Source organism: Dipodomys merriami, unplaced genomic scaffold (genome assembly GCF_024711535.1).
Source record: "Dipodomys merriami isolate MVZ:Mamm:240054 unplaced genomic scaffold, mDipMer1.0.p SCAF_22, whole genome shotgun sequence".
Lineage (NCBI taxonomy): Eukaryota > Metazoa > Chordata > Mammalia > Rodentia > Heteromyidae > Dipodomys > Dipodomys merriami.
In genome coordinates this window covers 15,727,818-15,740,860 of record NW_027203604.1, presented here as the reverse complement: position 1 = coordinate 15,740,860, position 13,043 = coordinate 15,727,818, and the positions used below count along the sequence as shown (strand labels likewise).

Below are 13,043 nucleotides of genomic sequence, written 5' to 3'. Positions count from 1 at the left end.
CCGTGCCCAGCCTTGAACCTGGGAGCTCCGTCCCCAGAGCCCCATCCAGATGGGTGAGCTCACAGGCCAGGCAGGCCCTGGAGCACCTGGGGGCAGACCTGAAGGTGGGAGGAGGGACACATGAGAAAAGCCAGGACACCAGAAATCACCATTTCGCTCACCAGGCTAGGCCGATCAGGAGCATGGGCAGTGGGGTGCGGGGTGCCCGTCCCGGGAAGTGTCCCAGAGGGATGACAGGATTGGGGGGGGCTTCCAGAATAAAGCTTGAGGGGTGTGGAGGAAGGAACTCGGGGTATAGGAAGTCCCCCCCCCCACCAAGTGCCCGAGGAAAGATGGCGTCTGGGATCTTCCTAGACTGCAGCCATCCATCAGAGTCCCAAGAACCTAGAAAGGGGTTCCCAAACTCTGTCAGCCAGGCTGGGGCTGGGCCGGGCCTCATCCCACCCGACCTGGGGGCAGGTGGCAGGCCCACCCCGGGCCCCCACATCCAGGGCCCGCCGGTCCTTCAGCCCCCCCAAGCCGGGGACCAGAGCCTTGCCCTGCCCCCCCTCTAACCTTTTGCTTTTTTTGAAGTCTCACTTCCTGTCGGGTTTTGCATTTCCCTCCCCCGCCCCTCCCGGCTCATGACACACTTTCTCTCGGGGCCTCCAGGCCAGGCCTTGTGCAGCCCCCTGCGGCCTCGCAGCCCCGGGGCGGGCGGCAGCCCACGGTGCGGCCCCCCAGGCCTGCGTGGAGGAGGCTGCGCCCGAACCCACGGAGCGCCGGAGGATGAACACCCCAAGTAAGCACTGCGGGGCTGGGGTGGCGGGAGGGAGGTGCAGGGGAGCGGGACGACGGGGTACAGGGAGGGGCTAGGCCGGGGAGGGGGGCCCCCAGGAGCGGGGCGGGGGGGGGGCTGGGGCTGCGCGGGGCTCCCCTCCCACCAGCCCCCCCATCTTCCCTCCTCCCCTTCGCCCGCCCCCCTCATGGGAGTCTCACGTTGCCCCTCACCGCAGGCAAAGAGGAAGGGGGCGGCAAGTGGGGGGCCAGGGGCTGGGCCGCGGGGCGTCCCGGGCGCCCCCTCCCAGGGAGGAGTGCAACCTTGGGGACACCTGCGGGGCCGGAAGTCTGCAGCCCGGATGACTCCCGACGATGCGGCTGCTGTCGGGCCTGGAGGCCCCGACGTGGGGTGCTGGAGGCATAGGAGCCCCGCGGGGCCGAGGGGCGCCAGGGGGCGCCCCGCGGGCCTGAGCCGCCCGGGCTCCCCGCCGGGGTTCCGGCCCGGCTGACTTCCGGGGCGCTCAGCATCCGCCGAACCGCCCAGCCTCGGTCTTGAACCCACGGCCGGCCTCAGCCTGTGCGCGCCCGTCTGGGGCCTCGATGCGTGCCGGAAATCCCGGACCCGGGAATGCGGTGGAGAGCAGGAATGGAGCCCCGAGCCCTCCGGCTGTGCTGGGTGTCCAACCCCCCCCCAACCCTTTGCACCGGTGTGGGTGTGGCTCAGTGCGGGAGTCACAGGGGCAGGCTAGCACCGCACACAAGCTCCTGCAGGAGAAATGGATGCCCTGGCATCGGGGCAGGCACTGCCCAGGCAGCTACCATCCGCCTCTAGGACTTTCCTCTTCCCAAACTGGAACCCTGTGCCTCCCCACCCCCCCATTGCATTCCACCTTTCCCTCCCCCACCCGGGCCCCCCCCCCACCCATGAGCCGTCTGTGCATCTGAGGGCCTCGTTTAGTTGTGTCGCTGGACTTTTGACCCCTGGTGTCTGTGTTACCTCACCCAGCTTCAGGCCACCCTTGCCGGGTCCAGGCTGTAGTCTGGATGGGCTCTTCACTCCTTTTTCCGAGCTGAATAGTAATTGGCGTGTACCCAGGGCTGAGTTGTATGCAAACCAGAGACTAGATGACAAGGAGCTATTTCCTTCATTTACCAAAAACAAACAAACAAAAAACAACAGCAACAAAAAACCCTTGTAAATCAGTGAGACACCACTGATTTGTCTGAAAGGTCCTAATAGTGAATGTTTTAGATTTGGTGAGCCATCTGGTCTCTGTTGACGTGATTCAGCTCCAGGAGCCAGAGATGAAGGAGAGAAGGTGGCCACCAGATCAGGCCTTGGTGGTGTTTTATCCACCCTCAAACTGGAGAAATCATCCCAGAAGAAAAATGGCTAATGCTTAGAAGTAAGCAAAGAGAACCAGAGCAGACCATCAAGCTTCTGACATTATAGTTAAATCAACAGGAAGTGGAGGGGGGGGGCTCAGAACCAACAACAACAACAACTAGATGAGACTTAATGTGAGGGGAATGGACCACAGGCATATTCCATGCTAAGCATTGTCTACCAGCCAGATACCTGGATCAGTCCTCCAGCAGGTGCCTTCTGCCTCCAAGTAAGTACCTACAGAAGCCAAGCAGGGCTGGGAGGCAGAGATTGGGAAGATCACAGGTTGAGGCCAACCAGGACAAAATGTTCTCTAGACCCTATGTCAACCAATAGCCGGGCATGGCAGTGTGTCCCTTTCATTCCAGTTGCATGGGAAGCACAAATGGGAAGAGGTCAGTCTCAGACTGGTGGAAGTGGGGGGGAGGGAGAGTGCAAGGCCCTATCCCCCCCCCAAATAACTAAAACCAAAAGGCCTGGAGGTGTGGCTCAAGTGGTAGAGCACCTGCCTAGCAGCATGAGACCCTGAGTTCAAACCTTGGGCCTAACAAAACAAATACATAAGTGAAGGGAAAGCCTGTCTCACAGACAGAATGCCACAGACACGCCAGGATTCGTGCAGGCAGCTGTTCATTCCAGCATTGATTTCCCCAGGGCAAAAGTCTAGCTAAAGTGGGTTTAAGATGGAAGGACAGGAGAACACTTAGGGACAATCTCCCAACCCAGCAGCCAACACCTGGACTGGACATCCCCTGCCCACCCCTCCCCTTGAACCTGAGGCTTAGACAGCCAGCTGTCTTACCTGGACATGGAATAATCCAGAAACTCAACTTGTCCTTTCATCTGAAGCTTTCTTCCTCACCATCCTGCCAGTTGGTCCGGCCGAAGCTCTCTGGAGCAGACTTTGAGACCTCATCATTTGTCCACTTGCTCGGCACGGAAAAACCAATTTCTCTGTGGAGGTGATGATGGATGACATTTGCTTGCCTCGTTAATGCATCTCTTAGTGGAGAAAAAGTATTCCATTTGCAGCTGGTGGGGAAGAGACCACAGGGCTAGAAAGGGAATTGGGCTTTCTCATTGGACAGCCTTGGCCTAGCCTTTCTCCTTTTAGGGACTCAGTTTCCCCGTGTCAAGGAAGAAGATTAGAGAAGGTTTGAGATGGCAGATGGAATTCATATGTAAGCCAATCCCAATCAACTAGTAATGGCTGGGACACTAAAGAATACAAGTTTGGGGTGGAGTAGAGGGTACAGTTCTGTGATCGATTGCCAATGTCTGCCATGGTGTAAAACTCACAATTGAAGCTTGGTTCCCACCCACCCCCATTAGTCATCCCTGCATGACTGAGACCCCGTCCAGCTTCAGAAATCCACAATGACCTTGTGACTTTCAGCTGTGCACTCCCCTGCCCTCCCCAAGATTGCATTTCTTCGGGAACTAGATAGAGACAAATAAACCCTGCCTCTTGCACAAAATTGCTCTGAGGAGCTCAGGAGATGCTTGGTTGAAAAATGGAGCAGAAAATAACAAAGCCTTCTGAGGAGGGGTGGTGAGGTTTATTAATGGACTCTCCAGTCAGTGCTCCTTCCAGCTTGTCTGGGCTTTGACCTTTGGTGCCTCTGTGTGACTTTCCCCCAGAGACCCAGCAGGACAGGTCTGCTTGATTTTCCCTCTCTCTCTCCCCCCCCGCTCCTCCTCTTCCTCCTCTTTTTCTTGCCAGTATCAAGCTTCAACTCAGGAGCTCAAGGCCTTGCATTTGCTCAGCTTGTTTGTTTGACTGGTGCTTTTCTACTTGAGCCACACCTCTAGTCCAGCATTTTGCTGACTACTTTGGTGTCCTCTGCCTGGACTAGCTTTGAACTTCCATCCTTTCATCTTGGCCTGTGATGCTGTATTATAGCAGCATAAGCTGGACTAAGAATCCATGGCTGCATCCATTTAACACCTGTCCAGCATCTAGCTGGACCCCTCTGCTAGGTGTCAGGAGCCTAAAGGGGGAAAGCCGGCACTGGGACCCTAAACAAGGATGCCAGCCAGAGAGGAGACACGCCAGGAACTGTCTGCCACAGCTAGCACGGCTGCTATAAGTGGTGCTCAGATGAAGATGGACAGACCGGTACACAGAAGCAGTTAGCGAAGGCCCGCACAGAGGATGGCACTGCAGCGAGTTCTGGGCAAATAGCCAGCAAGGACAGAGGTGGCTGCACAGCCCTGTTCACGGCTGCACTATTTTCCTCAGACAAGCCACAGAAACAGCCAGATCCCTACAGACTCTTATCCCCAATTAATCACCAGAAAACCGGAAGTGGCGTTGTAGCTCAAAGTGGCAGAGCACTAGCCTTGAGCAGAAAAGCTCAGGGATGGTGCCCAGGCCCTGAGTTCAAGCCCCACAACTGATGAAAGAAAGAGAAAAAAAGAGAAAGGAAGGAAGGAAGCAAGCAAGCAAGAAAGAAAGAAAGGAAGGAAGGAGAAAGGAAGAAGAGGAAAGAAGGAAGGAAATATGGTGTATATACACACAAAGGAATTTTATTCCTCCAGTAGGAAGGATAAGATTATGTCATTTATAGGGAAATGGATGGACCTGGAAAAAATTATGCTGAGTGAAGTAAGTTAGGCATCCTGTCCTGTGGAAGTGAGAGCAGACATAGAAAACTCCATGAAGACACACGCAGGGGCACGTGCATGTGACACACAGATTGACTAAAGGATGGGTACCCAGAGGCTTGAACTCAGGAGCTGGGCGCTGCTCCTGAGCTTTTGTGCTCAAGGGTAAGATCTACCACTTGAGCCACAGCACCACTTCTGGCTTTTGTTTTTGGTTGCTAATTGGAGATAAGAATGTCATGGACTTTCCTGCCTGGGCTGGCTTCAAATCATGGTTCCCCAGGTATCGGCCTCCTGTGTAGCTAGGATGACAGGTGTGAGCTACTCACGCCCAGCAAATGAACATTTTAGCGAAATGAGCAACTGGAAATTGAAATACGCCTGCATGAATTGATGGGACCCAGGAGAGGAAGTAGAAGGGCGGTGGGCAAAGGCTGTCCTAATATTCAATGTGCACAGGTGAGATGGAGCCAGCTAACTTGGGGAGATGGAAGAGATGGGGAGAACAGTGAAAGCAGGGACCCTAGCAAGATGCAGTGCACCTCAAAAACCGACACATTGAATTGCAACACCTTTGTACAACTAAATGAAGAAAGCTTTAATTAAAGAGAGAGAAAGAGAGAGCAGGAATATAAGAGGTTTTTGCCATGCAGATAAGAGGGTGAATGGGTGTGGGGCTCATGTCCAACGCTGGACTGTGGGGGAATGGGGAGTGGGAGAGGGGACCACCAAGAGCCCCGGATGCTGTGGCAGGATGGGTAGGTGCTGTCTCAGGAGCAAGGCTGCGTGTCTGGGCAACTGAGCTGAGTCACTAGCCAAGGCAGAGGTCCCAACTGTTGAATTGTTGTAGCTCTTAACATATGTTGTGCACAGAGAAGATGGACCCCTCTGGGCAAGAGGCCAGCCTGCATTTAACAGGACGAGGGCACCAAAAAAATTGTTTATTGGAAATACAAGCTTCATTGAGTGTCCTGTGTTTTCTCACAACCATAGCTTAGACCTCTGGGTTACTTGTAGCAGCAGGTTATGTTTGTTGTTGCTGGTAGTTCATTGTACAAGTATTCTATGTTTCATTTATATAGCCAGTGGTGGATATTTAAATTGTTTCTTTTTTTTTTTTTTACTGTTATGGATCATGTGCCAGTACCAGGGTTTGAACTCAGGGCTTCAAACTTGAGTATGGCTGGCACTCCACCACCTCAGCCAGGCCTCCAGTTGATATTTTGCTCCTTAATTGGAGATAGTCTCTTGGACTTTTCTGTATTGGGTAGCCTCAAACCAAGATCCTCCAGACCTCAGCCACCTGAGTTGCTGGGATTACAGGATTACAGTGCCCGGCTTACTATGTTCGTTATACTTACATTTCAGAGATATGTTTGTTTACCTAAGCATAGATTTGCCAGGTCCTGGAATGTGTTCATATTTTTCCCAAACAAATACTCCCGAAGAGCTACCCAAGGGTTTTGCTCTGGTCTATGTTCTCCATCCAGGAAAGGGTGACAGCCCTGTTTGTGCTACCTCCTGACTCAGCCATAGCACTGTCTGTTTCTGCGTAGGTGACCTCTTTTGTGAGTTACATTTGCATTTCACTGATCAGTAACTGGATTGAACATGTTTTCTTGGGTTTGATGGCCATTTTGAAGATCTTCTGTGAAATGTCTCTTCCAGCACTTTGCCCATTTTTTTCTCTCCCGCTTTTACTTTTTGAATAGCTGTAGCTCTTTACATATGGCAGCTATTTGTACTTTGTGGGAAATATGGATTGCAGATATTTTTCTTCTTTTTCTGACTTACATCTTATATCCTCGATATTCTTCTGATGAGCAGTTTTGTTTTCGTGGGACACAACTTGTGGTGTGTGTGTGTGTGTTCTTATGGCTGACTCTTTTTGTTTTTTAGTCCATTTAAGAAAGATTTACCTTGCCCAAAATGTCCGTTTCCTTCTAAAAGCTTGACTGGTCCATCTTCCACACTGATAACCTTTCCTTTCTAGTCAACTTTATTGAGATATATAATCAACCCAACAGTATGCACCCATTTTTAAATACAAACCGTTCCATTGGAGTCTTGCTAATTCTACATCCACACCCTCAACACAACCTTAAGTCCAAGGAGATGCCATTGTGCCTCCAAGGGTGCCTCAAGCCCCTTTGCTATGCTGGGTGGATAGCAGGACCCCCCTGTTTCTGGGGCCCTGTGGGAGGCTCCAGCCTCCCCAAGACTGAATTCAAACCTGCATCAAGCCAGATTCTCAGCCATGCTCTGTGCACAGGTAGAGACAGAATCCGGTTCCTTTGGAGAAAGGTGACAAGTCTAAAACACTATTCCTCTTATTACAAATAGTGGAGCCAGGAGCAGATCCAACTGAGATGATAGATTGTTGAGCTTGGAGGAGAATAAAGAAAAGAAAAGACACAGAAAAAATAAGAGAAGGGGCTGGGAAGGTGGCTCAGTGGTAGAGTGCTTGCCTTGCATGCCTGAGGCCCTGGGTTCGATTCCTCAGCACCACATAAGCAAAAAGAAAAGCCAGAAGTGGTGCTGTGGCTCAAGTGGTAGAGCGCTAGCCTTGAGCTGAAGAGCTGAGGGCCAGTGCCCAGACCCAGAGTTCAGGCCCAACGACTGGACCCAAAAAGAAAAAAAGAAAAAATAAGGGAAGACCAAAAGTGGGGAGAAATGGTGCAATCTTTGCAAGAATCACCTCCTGATTCCTGGACCAAGCCCCCTCTTCTCCTCAGGCCTGGAGCAGTGATGTCCTGAGGCAAAAGATCTGTAAGTTTGAAGGGCGAGGTGTGGGGGGGTGCAGTGGGTAGCTGCTTCCTCATCTATCTGCATTGTGAGCAGGAATGGAGGTCACCACCCAGCCAACCACCACGTCCAAAAGATGTGGGGTTTTTTTTTTTTTGCTTTTTAGAAATTTAATTTTATTGGCAACACTGGGGTTTAAACTCAGGGCTTTATACTTAATAGGCAGGTGCTCTGCCTCTTGAACCACAGCCTCCCGCCCATTTTTCTCTGGTTGTTTCTGAAATAAGTTCTTTCTCCACTTTGTGTCTGAGCTGACCTGGACTGTGATCCTCCTATTTATGCCTCTTGCTGTAGCTGGAATGATATTTGTGTACCACTCTAGGTCCTTTATCTAGGGCTAGCCTAGAACCGTGGTCCCCCTGATGTCAGCCTTTTGGGTAATTAGGACAACAAGTGCATTCCACCTCACCTAGCTATTGGCTGACAGTGAGTCTTGCAAACTTCTATGCCTAGGATGGTCTTGAACCTCAATACCTTAATCATGATCTTTGTGAGTGCTAGGATTGCAGACTTAAGCAATCAGCCCAGCCTCTTTCTTTCTTCATGTGATTTTTTTTCTGCCTTGAAGACCTGCTTCTGATATGTCTTGCAGGGCAGGTCTGGCGGTGACTTTGCCTGTTTTCGCTCATCTACAGAAGTCTTTGAACTCAGTAGATTGAATTCCATCTCATCTGAAGACCAGAGTCCCTCCTTCTCTGAGCCTTCTGTTTCCAGTTACCTGTGTTCAGCCAGCGGAAGCCTGAGAACAATATTGTAATACTACGAGAGAGAGAGAGAGAGAGAGAGAGAGAGAGAGAGAGAGAGAGAGAGAGAGAGAGAGAGAGAGAGAGAGAGTGTACAGCGCACATATCCATGTAATTTTTATCACAGTGTGTTATCATTGCTTTGTCATTGCTTATGGCTGTTAATCTCTAACTCTGTCTAATTTATAAATTCATGATGAGGACAGTGTGGTTAAGGAAAAGGTTCTCAAGTGAACAAGGGAGGTGTGCACAAGGCCAGCAAACATTGTCGCTCCATGTCTTCCTGGCTCACATAGTCTCTGTTGAAGAGTCTGCTGTCACTCTCACCCCTGCTCCATTCCTGGGCAAGGTGGGACCAAACTCTCCCCCCCCCCCAGAAGGGTCAAGATTAGTCAGGACTCTTGCTGCCTCCCCCATTGCATCTGCACCACAGGGTCCCCCACTTGGGCCAGGCCATGCCCCCAGTGTGCACAGGCAGGAGCTCTGTGCCAGGTGCTCACATCTACTTCCCTGGGCTCCTGGGCCGCCCCTGGGGGCAGCTCAGGCCTTGCAGGGTGATAAGGTCAGTACTGTGGACAGAAGTGGGTGATCTGAGCCAGGAGCCACAGGGCAAGCTGGGAGGAGCCATGCTCACTGTGCTGTCCTCCCAGGTACTGCCCTGGCTCTGACAGACTGTGTGTGACCATACTGGGATTTGAACTCAGGACCTCACATGGCTTTTTGCTCAAGGCTGATGCCCTGCCACTTCAGCCACAGCTCCACTTCCAACTTTTTGGTGGTTGATTGGTGATAAGAGTCTTATAGACTTTCCTACCCGGGCTGGCTTCGAACCACATCTCTCAGATCCCAGCCTCCTGAGTAGCTGGGATTGCAAGCATGAGCCACCAGGGCTGGGCTTTGTGCTTCTAACTTTGCACCTCATTTTTTACCTTCTAAAAACCAGCATCGATGTTGGGGGAGGGGAGGGCTACATGTGATGAGAGGAAGCCAGGAGACTCAGCATTTTATTCTTCAGACCACACTGACCTTCCCTCCCCTCCCCTCCCCTCCCCTACTCTTCCCTTCCCTTCTTCTCATGGCAATACTGAGATGGCACTCAGAGATTAGAGTTTTCAGGGCAGAGGCTCTACCTCTTAGGCCATGCCCCCAGTCCTTTTGCTTTATTTTTTAGATAGAGTCTTGAATTTCTGCCTTGGGCTAGTCTTAGACTATAATCTTCCTACATATGCTTCTTGGGTAGCTGTGATCACAGGCATGTCTTGCATAGCCAGCTTGGATTGTTGAGGTGCCACCTCAGCTTTTTGTCTGAGCTGGCCTTGAAGGGTGATCCTGTTTATCTCTGCCTCCTGAATAACTGGGATTATAGATGAGAACCACTATGCCCAAACAAGGACCACACTTCTCTCACGGAGAAGGCCACTTTCAGTGGGGACATAGGATACTCCTAATTCCAGTAAATGGGGCCAGCACATGCTTGATGACTTCTTGGGGTTGATTCTGGAGTCTAAGTCTGAAATGCTACCAGCCATGGTCACGTGACATAGCCCAGGACAAAGGATAATATTTGGGCGTGCTCCAGTCTCTATGGTGGAATATACAAGGACTGAATGGTATTCTCCAAAAACCCATATGGTCAGCCCTAAACCTGGTACCTCAAAATGTGACTTTTAATGTTTTGGCAGTTACCAGGATTTGAACTGAGGGCCTGGCACTCTTGCTCTCTCATCTTTACTAGTTTGGGGTTTCTTGGGGGACACCTTGCTGAGTTAATTTTCTTCTAATTAGCTCTACCCAACCTGCCAACAGAGCTTCTGGGATTTCAGTTTCAAGTCAGAAAGAAGAGGAACCATGGCACTAGTCCCCTGGTCTGACAACTGGAAGCAGACTCATGACTGCTCTGTGCCCAGGCTCGGCACCCGGGGGCAGGATGGAGACTGACCTCATGACTGGCCTACAGGCCCCTGCCCCTTACCTGGGTTTCCCATCACACTCCTGCAGGGGAAGGCACCCACAGTTTCATGTGGGAGACCTGTGCTGTGCTCAGCCTCTAACCACCCACCAGGAACTTCTCAAGCTGACCCAGACCCTCCCTCTCTGCCTCTAAGCCCCTCCCACCCCATGAAACCTTCTGTCTCCTTCAGCAAGGCTGCCTCTCTCTCTGTCATTCTCTGTTTCCCTCTCCCTTTCCCACTCTCTTTCTATCTCTGCTTTTCTGTTGCAAGGTGGTGGTGCCTCACACCTGTAACCCTAGCTATTCAGGAGGATGAAATCGGAGGATCACAGTTTGAAGCCAGCCCAGACAGGAAAGTCTGTGAGACTCTTACCTCCACTTAACTACCAAAATGCTGGAAGTGGTGTTTTGGCTCAAGTGGTAGAGCCCAAGCCTTGAGCACAAAAGCTCAGGTACAGTGCCCAGGCCCTGAGTCCAAGCCCCAGGTTATGCATGCATGCATGTGTGCATGTGCATGTGCACGTGCACACACAGACACATAGCACACACCCCTATAATACCAGCTACCCAGAAGGCAGAGAAGCGTATGGAAGTTTATTATTATTTTTTTACCCTTTCATGTGCTAGTCAGCTCATTATGTTTAAGTCTTTGTGCTTGGGTTTAAATCTGGTTTGCCCTTGCAGCTGCCCTGGGATGGGTGCAAGCCCCATTTCTCTAAGCCCCAGTCTCCTCTCTAGTAGATGAGTACAGTATTTCTTGTATGGAATTCATTAGTATTTTGCTGTTGTTGCTGTGAGCAAATACCAGCCAGAAATAAGCAGAAAGAGGTGGGATTCATTGTAGCTTCAGGTTTCACAGGATCCACCCCCATAATCAGTTGTCCCCAGGCTCCTGGGCAGAGCATCATGGCAGCCCGGGCATGTAGCAGAGGAGCTTCTTCATCTCATGGTGGACAGGAAGCAGGGAGGAAAGACAGGAAGTAGCCAAGCAGACACAGCCTCAAAGGCCCACCCCATGACCTGCTCCCTCCAATCAGTCCTGGTCTTCTCAAGTTTCCTCCCCGGATGGCACCACCAGCCGGGGATGGAGCATTCACCACAGGAGTGCATGGGGGCAGTGCATACCCACCCAGCACTGCTGTGATATCAATGTCCTCAGTGATGGGCAAAGAGTTGGTGAGAGCCATGCCTGGCCTGGTCAGCTGCCAACAAGGACAGACACGATGCGTATTTATAATCCTGATTTCCTCCACTGCCCTTGTGTGAGTTTGATTATTAATCACTAATTTGGCCTCCTCCCTGGTGAGTGAGGGTGACCTTATAATTTATTGCCCAAACTAGGATACTATTTTAATTTTATTAACATCTGGAAAATTGACTCCATTTGGCGGATGGCTCTGTGCATGTTCATTGCACACGGATGCTCATAACCACCACCACATTATGGACGCAGAATGCCTCCATCACTAAAATCATAACTATAGCACACCTTCCTCCGTCCTGTCATCGCAATCCAGCAGCCGCTGCTGGGTGGCAGTCTTTTATTAAAAATTGTTATTGTAAAGGTGATGTACAGAGGGGTTACAGTTACAGTAATGGACAGGGGTTACAGTATATTTCTTTTTGAGCAGTGTCACCCCTTCCCTCACTCTCTCCCAGTTTTTCCCCCCATTCCCCACCCCCACAAGTTATATATTTTCAACATAGTGTCTAGTGAGTACCACTGCTGCATTTGTTCACCCTTTGTCCTGCCATTTCTTTTTTTTATTGGGGGGGGGGTCCGGTCATGGGGCCTGAACTCTCGGCCTGGGCGCTGTCTCTCAGCTCTTCAGCTCAAGGCTAGCACTCTACCACTTGAGCCACAACGCCACTTCCGGCTTTTTTCTTTTTGCTTATGTGGTGCTGAGGAATCGAACCCAGGGCCTTGAGCATGCAAGACAAGCGCTCTACCACTGAGCCACCTTCCCAGCTCTGTCCTGTCATTTCTGTGCTCCCTTCTTTTCCTCCCTAAAACAGATTAACTTACTCACAAGACAAAAAAAAGAAAAAAGAAAAACAGCAACAAAGTAGAAAAATAAATAAAAAACAAGAAACAGAATAGCATAAAACCTGGTTTCCATTTCTTGGAGATCATTTTGATAAACATCATTTTATATGATTATATGCCCATAGCTATTGAGCCTTTGTGATCCTCTCCTAAAAATATCCTCCTTTGGTCTCACTGTGTGAATGTTTAGAGTCCTGTTTAGTTTCTCATGCTCACGTGCATTTTCTTTGTCTTTCATCATCCAGGGTGTTTACTTGCAGATTTACAGGCACATTCTAGTTATAAAAAGTGAGGGAGGGCTGGGAAGGTGGCTCAGTGGTAGAGCGCTTGTCTTGCATGCCTGAGGCCCTGGGTTCGATTCCTCAGCACCACATAACCAAAAAGAAAAAAGCCGGAAGTGGCGCTGTGGCTCAAGTGGTAGAGCGCTAGCCTTGAGCTGAAGAGCTGAGGGACAGCACCCAGGCCCAGAGTTCAGGCCCACTACCGGACCCAAAAAAAAAAAGTGAGGGAAACCATGCAGCCTATGTTTCTATGGGTCTGAGTTAGTTCACTTAATATAACTTTTTCCAAGTCTTTCCATTTCCTTGTGAATGGGACAATGTCTTTCTTTCTGATGGAAGCATAGAATTCCATTGTGTATGTATGTATATGTATGTATGTATGTATGTGTATGTATATATATATACATATGTATACATATATATATATATATATATATATATATATATATATATATATACCACA

At 50.5% G+C, this 13,043-nt stretch overlaps 1 protein-coding gene across 5 annotated transcripts in view; it reads left to right on the top strand.

Annotated features, from left to right (window-relative positions):
* The first annotated feature begins 621 nt into the window (after window positions 1-621).
* Window positions 622-13,043, top strand: part of Card11 (caspase recruitment domain family member 11) — a 78,103-nt gene continuing 65,681 nt past the window's right edge. For 4 of the 5 annotated variants that reach the window (XM_070033457.1, XM_070033456.1, XM_070033455.1 and 1 more), the window contains exon 1: window positions 622-781. The gene's annotated coding sequence lies outside the window, so the exon portion shown is untranslated. Of the gene's footprint in view, window positions 782-3,040; window positions 3,109-13,043 lie in introns of those variants that run through there. The other variant, XM_070033454.1, reaches the window with a different exon arrangement.